This window comes from Carcharodon carcharias, chromosome 4, assembly GCF_017639515.1.
Source record: "Carcharodon carcharias isolate sCarCar2 chromosome 4, sCarCar2.pri, whole genome shotgun sequence".
In the NCBI taxonomy this organism is placed as follows: domain Eukaryota; kingdom Metazoa; phylum Chordata; class Chondrichthyes; order Lamniformes; family Lamnidae; genus Carcharodon; species Carcharodon carcharias.
In genome coordinates, this window is record NC_054470.1 from 129,355,060 (window position 1) to 129,369,883 (window position 14,824).

The window sequence follows — 14,824 nt, forward strand, 5'->3', positions numbered from 1 at the left end:
GGACTAGCCATATTAACACTGTGGCCACAAGAGCAGGTCAGAGGCTAGGAATCCTGCGATGGGTAACTCACCTCCTGACTCCCTAAAGCTTGTCCACCATCCGCCTATGCACAAGTCAGGAGTGTAGTGGAATATTCCCCACTTGCCTGGATGAGTGCAGCTCCTGCAACACTGAAGAAGCCTGACACCATCCAGGACAAAGCAGCCCGCTTGATTGGCATCATATCCACAAACATTCAATCTCTCCATCACTGATGCACCGTAGCAGCAGTTGTGTACCATCTGCAAGATGCACTGCAGGAATTCACCAAGGCTCCTTAGAGGGTACCGTCCAAACCCATGGCCACAATCATCTAGAAGGACAAGGGCAGCAGATAGATGGGAACACCACCACCTGGAAGTTTCCCCCTAAGCCACCACTCACCATCCTGAATGGAAAAATATTGCCATTCCTTCACTGTCACTGGGTCAAAATCCTGGAACTCCCTTCCTAACAGCATTGTGGGTGTACCTACAACACATGGACTGCAGCAGTTCAAGAAGACAGCTCACCACCACCTTCTCAAGGGCAACCAGAGATGGACAATAAATGCTGGCCCAGCCAGCGAAGCCCACATCCTGTGAATGAATGAAAAAAAAAATTGTACTGCACAATTAACTCTCTGCTTTTCTCCCACTCTTGAATCCTTTGTTTCCCTCTCATTGTCTCCTACTTTATTATGCCTACTTTCTGCTTTCCCTGCACTAGAATTTCCAACCATTTAGGCATGACAAGGTAGAAAATCTATCCTTGTTTTTTATGCCTCTCATGCACGTATTTTTCTTGTTATCATCTCCGCTTCTCTGTCTCCATCTCACTGTTCCTCTCTCCTTTTTCTGTTATTTTCTCTTCCCTTTTATCTCCATTCCTGCATCAGTCCCACTGTTCTATGCCTCAGGCATGTATTCCTTTAATAATATACTCAGTTTATAACCTTTTCCTTCTTTGAAAACTGGCTGATGGCTGTAACCTGGCCTGAATCAAAACAGGGTTAGGGCTCAGTGCTGGTAGAGAGCAGAAGGCAAGCATATTGTATAATTAACATCAGTTATTTGTTATACTGATAGCTCATACCACTATTTCTTATGCAACATGTATGCTGTGTATTTTGTATAAAGGTATATAGCGGGTACTGTAGAGTTTGTACAGTTTTATTACTAGTTGATTCAACAGAATTTATCATGTTCATTTTTACATAAGATTGGATGTACAAAGGGAATGTATACCTAAGTTTAAATAATTAATTGCCGGAGTTAATTGTGTTAATGGTATATTAATTGTATTTTATTGGTTTGGATTCAGTTGTACTCATAAATAGGAATAGACTGAAGCTGTGGCATTTGAGTTTGGAAGGTGCTTGTTTGTAGATGTTTGTCATTTGTATCTCTGTACATAAATACTTATAAAATTGTCTAAATATTGGCTCAAGTTCTATCCTTCACCACTTGGCTTTTGTGAATATAACATGGTGGCAGAGGATGATTGCCTAAAAGAGAAGTTTGGAAACTAAGAAAAGTTTTTCAGGCAGAACAAAAATATCATAGTGGCTGTTGTGGAAAATGGCAGAAAGCAAATGTAAATTGTTGAAGTATGATTTCCCTCCTCAAAGTCTAAACCATGTGACCAGTGAAAGAATGGATATGTGGACATGGGTTCCATTCCCAAAAAAGGCATGGCCTCAGCATTGCCACTGCCTACAAAAGTAAAACGGAAGTAAATTATTTTGTGAGCTTGATGCCTGTCACTTAGATAGTGATGAAGATTTGGACCTTCAAATCTCAGTTGAGATTTTGGATGAAATTTACAAGAAAGATGATTTGTTTAAGTTAGCTTGTCAGGGGATGGGAATCTGAGAAGTAGCTCAAATTGGAAGGAAGTAAAGCTGGTAACAGGAAGCAGAATAAAGTAGCAAGTGAAATTAGAAGGCAGGTGATACAAAGGCAAGCATTAACTAAGCTTAGGATGTGGAATAATGTTAAAAAGACAAAATTAAGGGAACTCTACCTGAATGCACACAGCATTCGCAACAAGGTAGATGAATTAAAGGCACAAATAGAGTTAAATGGATATGATCTAATTGCCATTACGGAAACCTGGCTGCAGGGTGCCCAAGGCTGGGAATTGAATATTCAAGGATATTTGACATTTCAGAAGGACAGGCAAAAAGGAAAAGGAGTTACACTGATAATAAGGGATGAGATCAGGGTACATTACTCAGGGAGGATTTCAGGTTGGAAGAACAAAATGTGGAATCTGTTTGGGTGGAGCTAAGAAACAGCAAGGGGCAGCAAACATTGGTAGGAATTGTTTATAGCCCACCAAACAGTAGTGGTAGTGAGGCATGGTATTAATCAGGAGATTAGAGAAGCATGTAGCATGGGTAATACAGTAATCATGAGTGACTTCAATCTGCATTTAGACTGAGTAAATCTAATGAGCACTATTGCTATGGAGGACAAGTTTCTGGAATGTGTTAGGGATGTTTTTCAGAGCAGTATGCTGAGGAACCAATGAGAGGACAGGCTATTTTAGATTCTTGTTACATAGTCATATGTAACAAGAAAGGGCTATTTAGTAACCTTGCTGTAAAAGAACCTTTGGAGATGAGTGACCATAATATGATAGAATTTTACATTATGTTTGAAAGTGAGGTAGCTCAATCTGAAGCCAGGGTATTAAATTTGAACAAAGGAAATTATGAAGGTATGAGGGGCAAATTGGCTGAAGTGTATCAGGAAAATCCATTAAAAAGTATGATGGTATACAGGCAATGGATAGTCTTTAAAAAATTATTACATAGTTTACACCAATTATACATTCCTTCAAGGTATAAAAAATCCAAAAAGAAAAGTCAGTCAATTGTGGCTAACAAAGGAAGTTAAGGATTGTATAAGATTTAAAAAAAGGCCTATATAGTTGCCAGAAATAGTAGTAAACCTGAAGATTGGGAGGATTTTAGAATGCAGCACAGGAGGACCAAGAAACTGATAAAGAAAGGGAGAATAGAATATAAATATAAACTAGCAAATAACATAAAAAAGAACTACAAAAGTTTCTATTGATATGTAAAAAGGAAACATTTGGCTAAGACAAACGTGGATTCATTAAAGGCAGAAGCAGGTGAATTTATAATGGGGAATAAAGAAATGGTAGAGATGCTAAATTATTACTTTGTGTCTATCTTCACTGAGGAAGATACAAGAAATCTTTCAGAATTAGAGATCCAAGGGATGAGGGAGAATGAGGAATTGAGGGGAAATTAATATTAGTAAGCGGGTTGCATTCAGGAAATTAATGGGACTGAAGGTTGGTAAGTCTCTGGGACCTGATAGCCTACATCCAAGAGTGTTGAAAGAGGTAGCTTTAGAGATAGTGGATGCATTGGTAGCAAACATCACCCCGCTATTTAAGAAGGGAGGGAACGAGAAAACAGGGAACTATAGACCTGTTAGCCTTACATCAGTAGTAAGGAAAATGCTGGAATCTATTATAAACAATGTGATAAATGGATACTTAGATAATAATGATCTGATTGGACATAGTCAACATGGATTTATGAATGGGAAATCATGTTTGACAAACCTGTTGGAATTTTTTGAGGATGTTACGAATAGAATTGATAAAGGGGAGTCAGTGGACATAGTGTACTTGGTTTTCAAGAGACTTTCAATTAAGTCCCCTACAAGAGGTTGGTAGCAAAACGAAAGCACATGTACTGACATGGATTGAGGATTGGTTAACAGGCAGAAAACACAGGTTGGAATAAACGGGCCTTTCTCACGTGGCAGGCTGTGACTATTGGGGTACCCCACAATGATCAGTACTTAGACCCCAGCAGTTCACAATATATGTCAATGATTTGGATGTGGGGACCAAATGTAATATTTCCAAGGTCACAGATGACACAAAGCTAGGTGGGAGTGTGAGTTGTGAGGAAGGTGCAAAGAGGCTTCAAGGGAATTTGGACAGACTAAGTGGGCAAGAACATGGCAGATGTAAACTAAGGTGGAAAAATGTGAGGTTATCCACTTTGGCAGGAGGAACAGATGCGCAAAGTATTTCTTAAATGGTGAGAGATTAATAAGTGTAGATGTACAAAGGGACATGGGTGTTCTCGTCAATAAGTCACTGAGAGCAAACATTCAAGTGCAGCAGGAAATAAGGAAGGCTAATTGTATGTTAGCCATTATCGCAAGACAATTTGAGTACAGTAGTAGTGAAATCTTGCTTTAATTGTATAAAACCTTGGTTAGACCGCACCTGGAGTACTGTGTGCAGTTTTGGTCCTCTTACCTTAGAAAGGATATTATTGTCATTGAAGGAGTGCAATGAAGGTTCACCAGACATCCCCGAGATTGCGGGACTGTCCTTTGAAGAGAGATTGGGGAAACAGGGCCTATATTCTCTAGAGTTTTGAAGAATGAGAAGTGACCTTATTGAAACCTACAAAATACTTAAAGGGATCGACACTGTAGATGCAGATGAGATGTTTGCCTGGTTGGGGAGCCTAGTACCAGGGGACACAATTTCAAAATAAGGGGGAAGCCACTTATGACTGAGACGAAGAGAATTTTTTTACTCAGAGGGCTGTGAATCTTTGGAATTGTCTACCCCAAAGGGCTGTGAAATCTCGATCATTGGCCGGGATTTTCATTCCTGCTGGCATCGGGCATGTTCAGTGGCATAAGTGGACAATATGGTGATGAGGCCAAAAATCAGTTTCACGATGTTGTAAAACCAGTTTGTGATCGTCTGCTCTGCCCGCCGATGGCAGACTGCGTTCCCTGCCTTTGGGTGTCGGGAACCTCATTGTAATGCATCTACATATCATTATAAGCCCAGCCAGCCAGAATCGTCTGCCCTCCTCTGCACCCCCTATCACTGGATTCTCCCGCACGTCAACATGTTGCATGCTGACATGTTTCACAACAGCATATAAAATGCGTACACTTGGCAGCTGCACGTTGAGTGGAGCTTGGAGGTGAGCACACAGTAATGTTGCGGACCACTTGCCTGGGTCGCCTGTTGGACTTCAAGACTGAGGTGCGTTGGGGCAAGAGCTGCCCTGCGTTTGAGGTATGTTGGTGGGGGGTTGGGGCAAGCCATACCCTATGGTTGACGCAATTTGGGGGTTGATGGGGGGAAGGGCTGCCCTGCAGTTGAGGCGATGGGGCAGTGGGGGAAGCAAGTGCTGCCCTGTGATTGAAGGTAGTGCACAAGCATGTGTTGGGGGGGGTGGGGGGGGTTGGTGGTGGTGGGGGGGGGGGGGGGTGGGGGGGGGGTGGCGGTGGGGTGTGGCGAGTGAGGGAAGCGACCGCACAGGTGCAGTCCAATGGGCAAAGTTGCTGCCATTCGGTCAGGTGGAGTTGGGCGGAAGTGGGTGGGCTTTCAGGCAGCCATGCAGTGCACTAATCTCTGGCCATCCAAGTGATGGCCAGCACTTTCTGGGATGCATTAACGGGCCCCCAGACTTAACCAAGACAGGTTCTTAGTACCCATGCTAACCCACAAGTCTCTCCCTTTCATCCGGCAGGAGGAGTACATCAGGATTGTGGAGCCTGGTGAACTGGCTGTATGCTTCATGGCTTACAGACAGCGAAGACGACAGAGAGGTGAGCGACTGAGATGCCTGACTGCTTAGAGGGAGGAACAGCACCCTCTGGAAGAAGGGGTGGCTGGGGCTCCCAGACACGCCATCGAAGAGCCACAGCGAGCCGTCACTGGTCAGCACCTAGCTAGACCCAGGGTCTATAGACATCGCCTTTCATTCCTGCAGATGACCGAGAACCAGCGTTGCCGAAGACTACGCGTGTCTAGGGAACTGGTTAGCCACATCTGCCAGCAACTTCAGGATGTGGTGCCACGGAGGCATAGAGGGCATCCACTGCCAGTAGCTGTGAAAGTGACTGCTCAATTTCTATGCCAGTGACTCCTTTCAGGTCTCCACTGGTGACCTCTGTGGGATATCACAAGCCTCCATCCACAAATGCGTCCATGAGGGTACACAACTTTGTGCATTTCACCTGGAACTAGGACAGCCAGGAGCAAGAGTGATTGGATTTGCCTAGATCTCAGGTTTCCGACAGCTGCAGGCTGCCATCAATTGCATTCACATGGTGATCTGTCACAACCAGCGGTTAACTATGTCAATTGCAAGGGCTTCCATTCGTTGAATGTACAGCTTGTGTGCGAACACCGCAGAAGTATCCTGCAGGTGTGCACATGGTTTCAAGGAAAGTGCAGGACTCCTGCATTCTCAATCAATCACAGGTCCCTGAAGTCTTCCAGGGTCCACAGAAGCTGCAGGGATAGTTCCTCGGGGTCAATGGCTACTTGCAGAGGACGTGGATGATGACACTTGTGTGGCGGCCTCGGATTGCAGCAGAGCGAAGGTATAACGAGGCTCATGCTGCAACTTGCAACTTGGTGGAGCAAACCATAGGGATGCTGAAAATGAGGTTCTGGAGCCTGAACTGGTCTTGTGGAGCCCTGCAATACAGTCCACAGAGGATGTCATGCATCGTCATCATCTGCTGCGTCCTTTACAACCTGGCACTGCAATGGGAAGCGGAGCTGATTGAGGAGGAGATGGAGGAGCTGGAACTCTCCTCCGATGAGGAGGATGCCAATGGGGATAAGGATGAGGAGGTCCTCGAAGGCGGCATTGTCGGGGATGAGGCCCTTGCACTGGTCAGAGGAGGCAGGCGCGCTCGGGAGACCCTCATAGCTGCTGGATTTGTGGAAGATGATGACAATATGCAATGAGGAAACACCATTGATCCTCACATTGTATCTATGAGTGTTTGATTCCAGTCTGGCTTATGGCAATGCGCCTAACCTCTGTGATAATGCTCCTGTCATGGAGACATAGTGAAGGCCCTAATAGTTGCTCAATTGCAGGAGGATGATGACAACTTGCAGCGAGGGCACTCCATAGATCTTCACATAGCCTCTGAGAATATCTGACTCCTGTCTGGCCGAGGGCAGCACGCTTGCGCTCCACGATTAGGTTCGTATCATAGAGACTCAGCCATGAAACTTTAAAAGCACCTGAGCCTTTGTCCACCATCAGCACCTGACCCCTTCAAGAGCACAACATCACTGGTCACAGATGCTGAAGAGATGGGGACTAGCCCCACCTTAAAGGTGCTGAGAGCTCACAGAGAATGACGGAACTCTGTGATGCCTGCCCATAATATTCTGGAAACAATGACAAGCACCTTCGAAATGCAGGTAACATCAGTAATGTTTCCAGGGAGTGTGAGGCAAGACCATCACTTTGATCTGAAGACTGCACAAAGCACAGGGAAGAGGCCCTGGACTGGGACACCTGCCTTTAGCTTATGCAGAATGGTTTCACATCTGAATGACATGAACATTGCTCACCAGAACAAGAAGCCGTAGGCAGGGATACATTCTTGGGAGTTTATTGACAATAGTGAACAATATGTACATGTGATTAACACCCTTACCCAGGCTGTACAACTACATCTCCTTCACTTTCCTAACCCTGCCACTACGTCTTGGTGCTCCCCAGCCACCCACAGCAGAAATGGAGGCAGTCTGCTGACTGCTGCGCCTTGTCTGTGATGACCTTGGTGGGCGTCCCATGATGTCTGAGACCTGGAGGGTCCTGGCCTGCTTTCGGGGTCCTACTGTGGGGCAGTGGCACCCTCCTCGGCCTGCGGAGCTGGAGCTGCTGAGGTCACAGGAAGAGGGGATTTGGATGGGACTGATACTCCCGGAGTCACCTGGATGGATGGTCCCAGGGGATACACCTGCTGATCCTCCTCCCAATGGGTGCCCAAGGGCCCCTGGCTGACTCCTTGAGGAGAAGGGGTAGCTGGAGTTAGATCGAACTTTCCTGCACCCCTCTCAAGTGCACACTGTTGGAGCCAACTATGGCATCAGTAATAGAGTTGAGCTTGCACAGCAGTGCAGGAGTGACATCCTGGACCAAGGTCTCCATGACGGCCACCATCCTACCAGTGTTGACCTTGGTGCAATTGGCATACTAGTGCTATCATTTTAGCTTGAAGGCAGATGGAGTCCTCCATTGTGCCTTGCAATCTGAGAAGTGTAGCGGACATCCCTTCCTGATGTTCCTGAGCTTGCCTGTGCAGCTCCAGCAACTCGAACATAACCGAGCCCAGAGGCTCGTCACCTGGCTCAGACTCATCAAATTTCTGACCTCTAGCAGTCCTCTGTGTGCTGGACACCTGGGAAGTCCCTGCCACCGCATGCTGCGGATCAGACAGTGCGATGTGCTCACCAGATTGTGATCCCGAGGGTATTCTAAAGCTAGGTCCCACTGAAGTGTGTGTGCCTTTGCACTGGTTGAGGGTGTGGGTGAGTGCTGTGATGGGACTTCAAGGAGGGTGCCTCCAGATTCCTCTACAGAGGTTTCCTCAGGGCTTCATTGGAGGCGCTGGGTTATGGACTCCCTCAGCTGCATGGCAGTGGCCTATGAAACAGGACACATCAGTCACAGCATGGTTGTCTGATAGATGTTGCACTTCTAAATCCTCACTTGATAGAGCACCGCCGTCCTCACTGTCAGCACAGGAGCTGTCCAGACCCTCGCCAGCCAGATGGCTTTGTTTTCAAAGTCCCTGAGGACTTTGACTTCAGGCATTCCTCCATCAGTCTGCAACCTTTCCTCCTTATCGTGTTCCAGCTTGTCCTGCATGAAAAGAGATGGAGAGAGTGTAAACAGGATGCTTGCCAGGCCAGATGATAAGCATGCCTGGCATGTGTGAGTGGCGACTGATCCCATGGATGGGATGAGGAAAATGAAAGTGTGTGTGAGAGTGAATGGTAATGTTCCTTGAACCGGCAGTGAGTGAGGACCCTGTGGATATGTGATGGGTTTGTGAGTGCGTGAATTGAGAGTGACGAGAAGAGTAAGTTACCCTGGCAGAATGGAAGAGATCATTCATTCTCTTTCAACACTGGGTGGCTGTCCTCTTTTGAAGGGTGTTGGCGCTGACCACCGCTGCCACTGTGTCCCAAGCCAGATTAGTGAGGTTGCTGTCTATCATACGGCCAGAGCTGGAGTAGAGGACATCACAGCGAGCATCCACTGCGTCCAAAATGTGCTCGAGGGACATGTCATTGAACCTGAGGGTTGCAGTGTTTTTGCCTTTTAGGGCTATGTTTTCTTTGCAGCAGTAATGGGCTTGAAGCACTGAGGTGTGTGCGTGCAGCTGCACTTTAAATATAGCGCCCAGTGTGCTGAAGTGGCACGGTGATGGCGTGGCAGGCGAATGAGAGCCCTCCCGCTATGGAAACAGAGTGTTTCCTGGGTATGCATGATTAATGCGACACATTTGGGATGATACATTGTTTTGCCCACCCACTCCTGCACTTAGTGCAAACCTGGAACGATTCCGCCCATTGAGTATGTTTAAAATAGAGATTGACAGATTTCTAAGTACCAATGACATACAAGGGATATGGGGATAGTGTGGGAAAAAGCCATTGAAGTGGATGATCAGCCATGTTCATATTGATTGGCAGAGCAGGCTTGAGGGTCTGAATGGCCTACTGCTGCTCCTATTATTAACTACGTATTAGGCATTGTCAAAATTTGAGAGATTTAGGGAAATAGATTGTCATTCCGTGAAAGAATATATGTTGGACTTTAACAGGTTGTATAAAAGATTGACAAAATTCAATTTGGGTATCTCTGGATTAGTAATAGCGCTTAAATTACTGTTTTGTGCTAAGGTGTCTCATATTGACAGACAACTGTTTCTAACTGGTGTTCAGTTCTCTGAGAAGGAGACCCTGCTGGATCAGATGTCAGCTGATTTCATGGAACAAATGAGCCATAACACAAAGCATAGGAGACTTAGTGATTAGCAGATTTCAAAATAGTCTAGATACTGGATACAGGGGTCAATACAAAGGAAGGGTTCTTCTTCTTGAGTTCTTAGCCTGAAATCAGGAACAACCCATACCGCCATGACGCGAACCATGGGTAGGGCAAGGAAACAAGTACCAAATGTACCTTCATTTCCAATTGGAAAACAAATCTTTATGGCCAGCTTGTCTGGTTTGGGCACGCCAGAGTCAACAAAGCATAATTCTGTGCATTGTTTAAATAGTTTAAACTCAGAAAGTTGGTCAGCTGCCTTCATTTAATCTTGGGAATTACGTAGACACTTTTTCAATATTCTTTACACCTTCTGCTTCTCTGCCATTTAAATGAATGCTCCTGTTTTACTGTTCAGGATTCGGATACTGTAAAGGCTTTAAATGCACTGCAGTGTGTCAGTTCTTTGTAGTTCTTCTACACACAACAGCTTGTTTCATTGCTGCTGCAGCACTTGGGATGAGTGGCGCTGTTGCTGCTTGTGCATGCATTTCTGAAGCTCTGCCCACAAAGCTCAGCTTTGGCAAGACTGCACCTTGATGCTCTGCAAATTGAATAACAGCGCTGAAGACATTTCTAGCTTTCATCAACTCCTGAATTTTGCCTGTCTCCTACTCGGCCTGATTTCCACGATGTTTCTCTGTTCTTTCTTGCCCGCAATCAATCTGGCCCATGCCCCAGCTACTTGCTTTTCCTGACTGAGCACTGCCTCGTACTCAACCTTTTAATGTGCTGTCACTGCCTGTTGAACTCACAGACTCTGATCTCCAGTTGGAGACCACACACTTTGCATTGAGAACTTTTTCTGCTTACAAGCTTCTTTCATCAGCACTAGCACCAGGTTGTTTATGCTACGCTTGAAAATGAAGCATTCTCCACCACTGGCATCATGTTATGTTTTTCTTTTCTTTGTACTTAGTAGATAACCATCAAACCATGCATGCAGGATTGTTTAACACAAAATTCTAGTCTGAATCACATGATTCATTGCATCATTTCCCTTCCAGTGATGTATATAGAAAACATAATCACACTCACTTAAAGGCATAACACAACAATGATGTCTCTGAACAAATTATACCAGTCACAAAGAGTTTTAGCCCTGTAATGTGTTAGTGATGGACTCCTTTAACTGTGCAATACCAGATAGTAAGTGTACTTCAATGTTATGTAGGACAGATTGGTTAAAATGTTGTCTAGATTCATTAAGTAGATAAGATCAGTGCAAGGTTAAGAAGATAAAAGCATTACTTTCTTCATGTTTGGCAATGGCAATTTGTTGAGATTGCTAAAGAGAGTTGTAATTCCATGTAAATTAGCTGGACTAACCCATTTTTATAAGTACTAATGTAGTCTCTAATGAAATACCTATTATGTTGAGTAAGCCTATGAACCTATAAACCAATGGTTCAATGAAGAGTGTAGGAGGGCATGCCAGGAGCAGCTTCAGGCATACCTAAAAATGAGGTGCCAATCTGATGAAGCTACAACACAGGACTAATTGCATGCCAAATAGCGTAAGCAGCATGTGATAGACAAAACTAAGTGAGCCCACAGCCAACGGATCAGATCTAAGCTCTGTGGTTTTGACACATCCAGCCGTGAATGGTGGTGAACAATTAAACAATCAACTGGAGGAGGCAGCTCCACAAATATCCCCATCCTCAATGATGGTGGAGTCCAACACATCAGTATAAAAGACAAGGCTGAACCACTTGCAATCGGACTCAGTCAGAAGTGCCAAGTGGATGAACCATCTAAGCTCCTTCTGAGGTCTCCAGCATCAAAGATGCCTGTCTTTAGCCAATTGAATTCAGTCCAAGTAAAATTGTTGGATGATTATCGAATAGAAACAATGTGCAGGGTTACAGGGAAAAGGCAAGAGATTGGCACTAAGTTAAAATGCTCAGAGAGCTGGTGCAGATACAATGGGCCGAATGGCCTCATTCTACATCATAACAATTCTGTGATTCTGTGAAATTACTGAAGGCACTGGATATTGCAAAGGCTACGGGCCCTGACAACATTCAGACAATAGTACTGAAGACTTGTACTCCAGAACTAGTTGCACCCTGAGCCAAGTTGTTCCAGTACATCCACAGCACTGATGGAAGGTGGTGTTTGACAGTGCTATCAAGTAGCGCCTATTCAGTAATTACCTGCTCACTTATGCTCAGTCTGGGTTTTGCAGGGCCACTAAGCTCCTGACCTCATTACAGCCTTTGTCCAAATATGGACAAAAGAACTGAACCGAAGAGGGGAAGTGAGAGTTAGTGACCTTGGCATCAAGGCAGCATTTGACTGAGTGTGACATTAAGGAGCCCTAGCAAAACTGGAGTCAATGGGAATTGGGGGAAAGTACCCATTGACTGGAATCATACCTAGCACAATGGAAAATGGTTGTGTTTTTTTATTATTCATTCGCTTGATGTGGGCTTCGCTGGGCCAGCATTTATTGTTCCATCCCTATTACCCTTCAGAAGGTGGTGGTGAGCGGTCTTCTTGAACCGCCGCAGTCCATGTGGTGTAGGTACATCTACTGTGCTGTTAGGAAGGGAGTTCCAGTATTTTGACCCAGCGACAGTCAGGATGGTGAATGACTTGGAAGGGAACTTCCGGTGGTGATGTTCGCATCTTTCTGCTCATCCTTCTAGATGGTAGTGGTTATGGGTTTGAAAGGTGCTGTCGAAGGAACCTTGCTGAACTCCTGCAGTGCATCTTGTAGATGGTACACACAGCTGCTACTGTGTGTCAGTGGTGGAGGGAGTGAATTTTTGTGGAAGTGGTGCCAATCAAGAGGGCTGCTTTGTCCTGGATGGTGTCAAGTTTCTTAAGTGTTGTGGGAGCTGCACTCATCCAGGTGGTTGGTGAAGTTCAATCATTTCAGTCTCAGGACATCGCTGCAAGAGGTTCTTAGGGTAGTGTAGGCCCAATCATGTTCAGCTGCTTCACCAATGACCTACCCTCCATCATAAGGTCAGCAGCGGGGATACTCACTGATCATCGCACAATGCTCAGCTCCAATTTCAACTTCTCTGATATTGAAGCAGTCCGTGTCCATGGACAATATTCAGCCTTGGGCTGCTAAGTAGCAAGTAACATTCACGGCACAAAAGTGCCAGGCAATGATCATCTCCAACAAGAGAGAATTTAAGCATCTCCACTTAACATTCTGTGGCATTACCATCACTGAAGCCCCAATATCAACATCCTGGGGGTTGCCATTGACCAGAAACTGAACTGGGCCACCCGTATAAATATGGTGGCTACAACAGCAAGCAGAGGCTGGGAATTCTATGGCTCGTAATTCACCTTCTGACTCTCCAAGACTGTCCACCAGCTGCAAGCACAAGTGAAGAGCGTGATAGATGAGTAAAGCTCCAATAACACTCAAGAAGCTTGAAACCATCCAGGACAAAGCCCACATAATTATTGGTATCAAATCCACAACCTTAAATATTCTCTCCCTCCACCACCGACGTGCAGTGACAGCAGTGTGCACCATCTACAAGATTCACAGCAGCAACTCAGCAAGGCTTCTTTGACAACATCTTCCAAACTTGTGACCTGTACCACCTAGAAGGACAAAGGCAGCAAATGCATGGGAACACCACCACCTGCAAGTTCCCCTCCAAGCCACACACCATCCTGACTTGAAACTACATCACAGTTTCTTCAATGGCGCTGGGTCACGTACCAGATTGGCCTACGAGCCAGATTGGCTTTTGGAAACTGCCATAACTGGCAACCAATGTGGTGCGTAGACCATCCCAATTGACAGGCTACTTGGTCAATGATTACTGTTGTTCTGCACCTGAATCCCCAGTCCCTCCTTTTTTGCTTACCCTGTGGACTGTTCTGTTTGGGCATTGTCCCGATGCTTCTTTCTTCACACCTGGCTGAAGATTGCTGGAATGCAAGGTAAGCCTAGTGCCAGTGCCTCTACATTCACTGCCCCCTCCCCACCCCCCACAAAGACCCTAACCCCTCCGTCTCCTCCTCTGAGTTCTCCCTTGAAGGTGATATCTGTGACCCAGGACCCTTCCCTTCCTGACCTCGCTTCCCTCCCTCTAGTTTTGGCCCTCCCCACCACAGTAGCCCACCCTGTCAAGATTCAGCCTGAAGAGCCTGCTTTGCGTTTTGATTTTCACACAAGTATAAAGAATAGCTATTTAGAACTGCAACATGCAGTTGTCTTACTCTTCAGTAGAGGTGTATAACGGACGTGTTCTGATCTGATTGCAACTATAGATCAGATCAGTTTTTAAACTTAAAATAACCATTTATAAGCATTAAACTTTCAAATCATTAATTTTCCACTATGAATCCATATACTTCTCTAGACAAGCGCTTAATGAGTCATTTTACTGAGTAATACTTTATCCCAGATAGTTCTTCTAATTAGTAAAAAAAAACACAATAATTTTTAAAAGAAATGTTACTAATAGCTCCAGTATTGTTATAAGTCACTTTACACAAGTTTATTTACATCACTTTGCCAAGATTGACTCAATATATTGGAAGTTTATGTTAGAGAAATATAAATTATTTTATGAACTCCTGAGCCTGTGGCTAAAAGAGACAATCTGAATTATGTGAGATGTAATGATAATGCAAGGAACTGCTCACCAGTAATCTAAGGGGTGTGACTGCCTCTTGGAGCAGATAGTTCCTCCCCTCCGTGCCCCACAATGTCTGTTACCAAAGTTACTCAAGCTGCAGATACAGGGCAGAATTTTGCCCTCAGATGGCGGGTGGGCCCCACCAGCTCGGAGGTAGGCTGGCAGCCGAACTCCGCTGCTGAAACAGGGCCGGCCGCCATTTTGAGTGGGTGGGCCAATTAAGGCCCGCCTAGCGGCCTTCCTGACATTGCTCCCTGAGGCAAAATCCTGTCTCAGGGCCTTTAC

General features: G+C 45.4%; 1 protein-coding gene across 1 annotated transcript in view; it reads left to right on the top strand.

Annotated features, from left to right (window-relative positions):
* The window catches only part of LOC121276785 (solute carrier organic anion transporter family member 4C1-like), a 225,219-nt gene that overhangs the window by 95,351 nt on the left and 115,044 nt on the right, over positions 1-14,824 (top strand). The gene's annotated exons all lie outside the window — the stretch shown is intronic.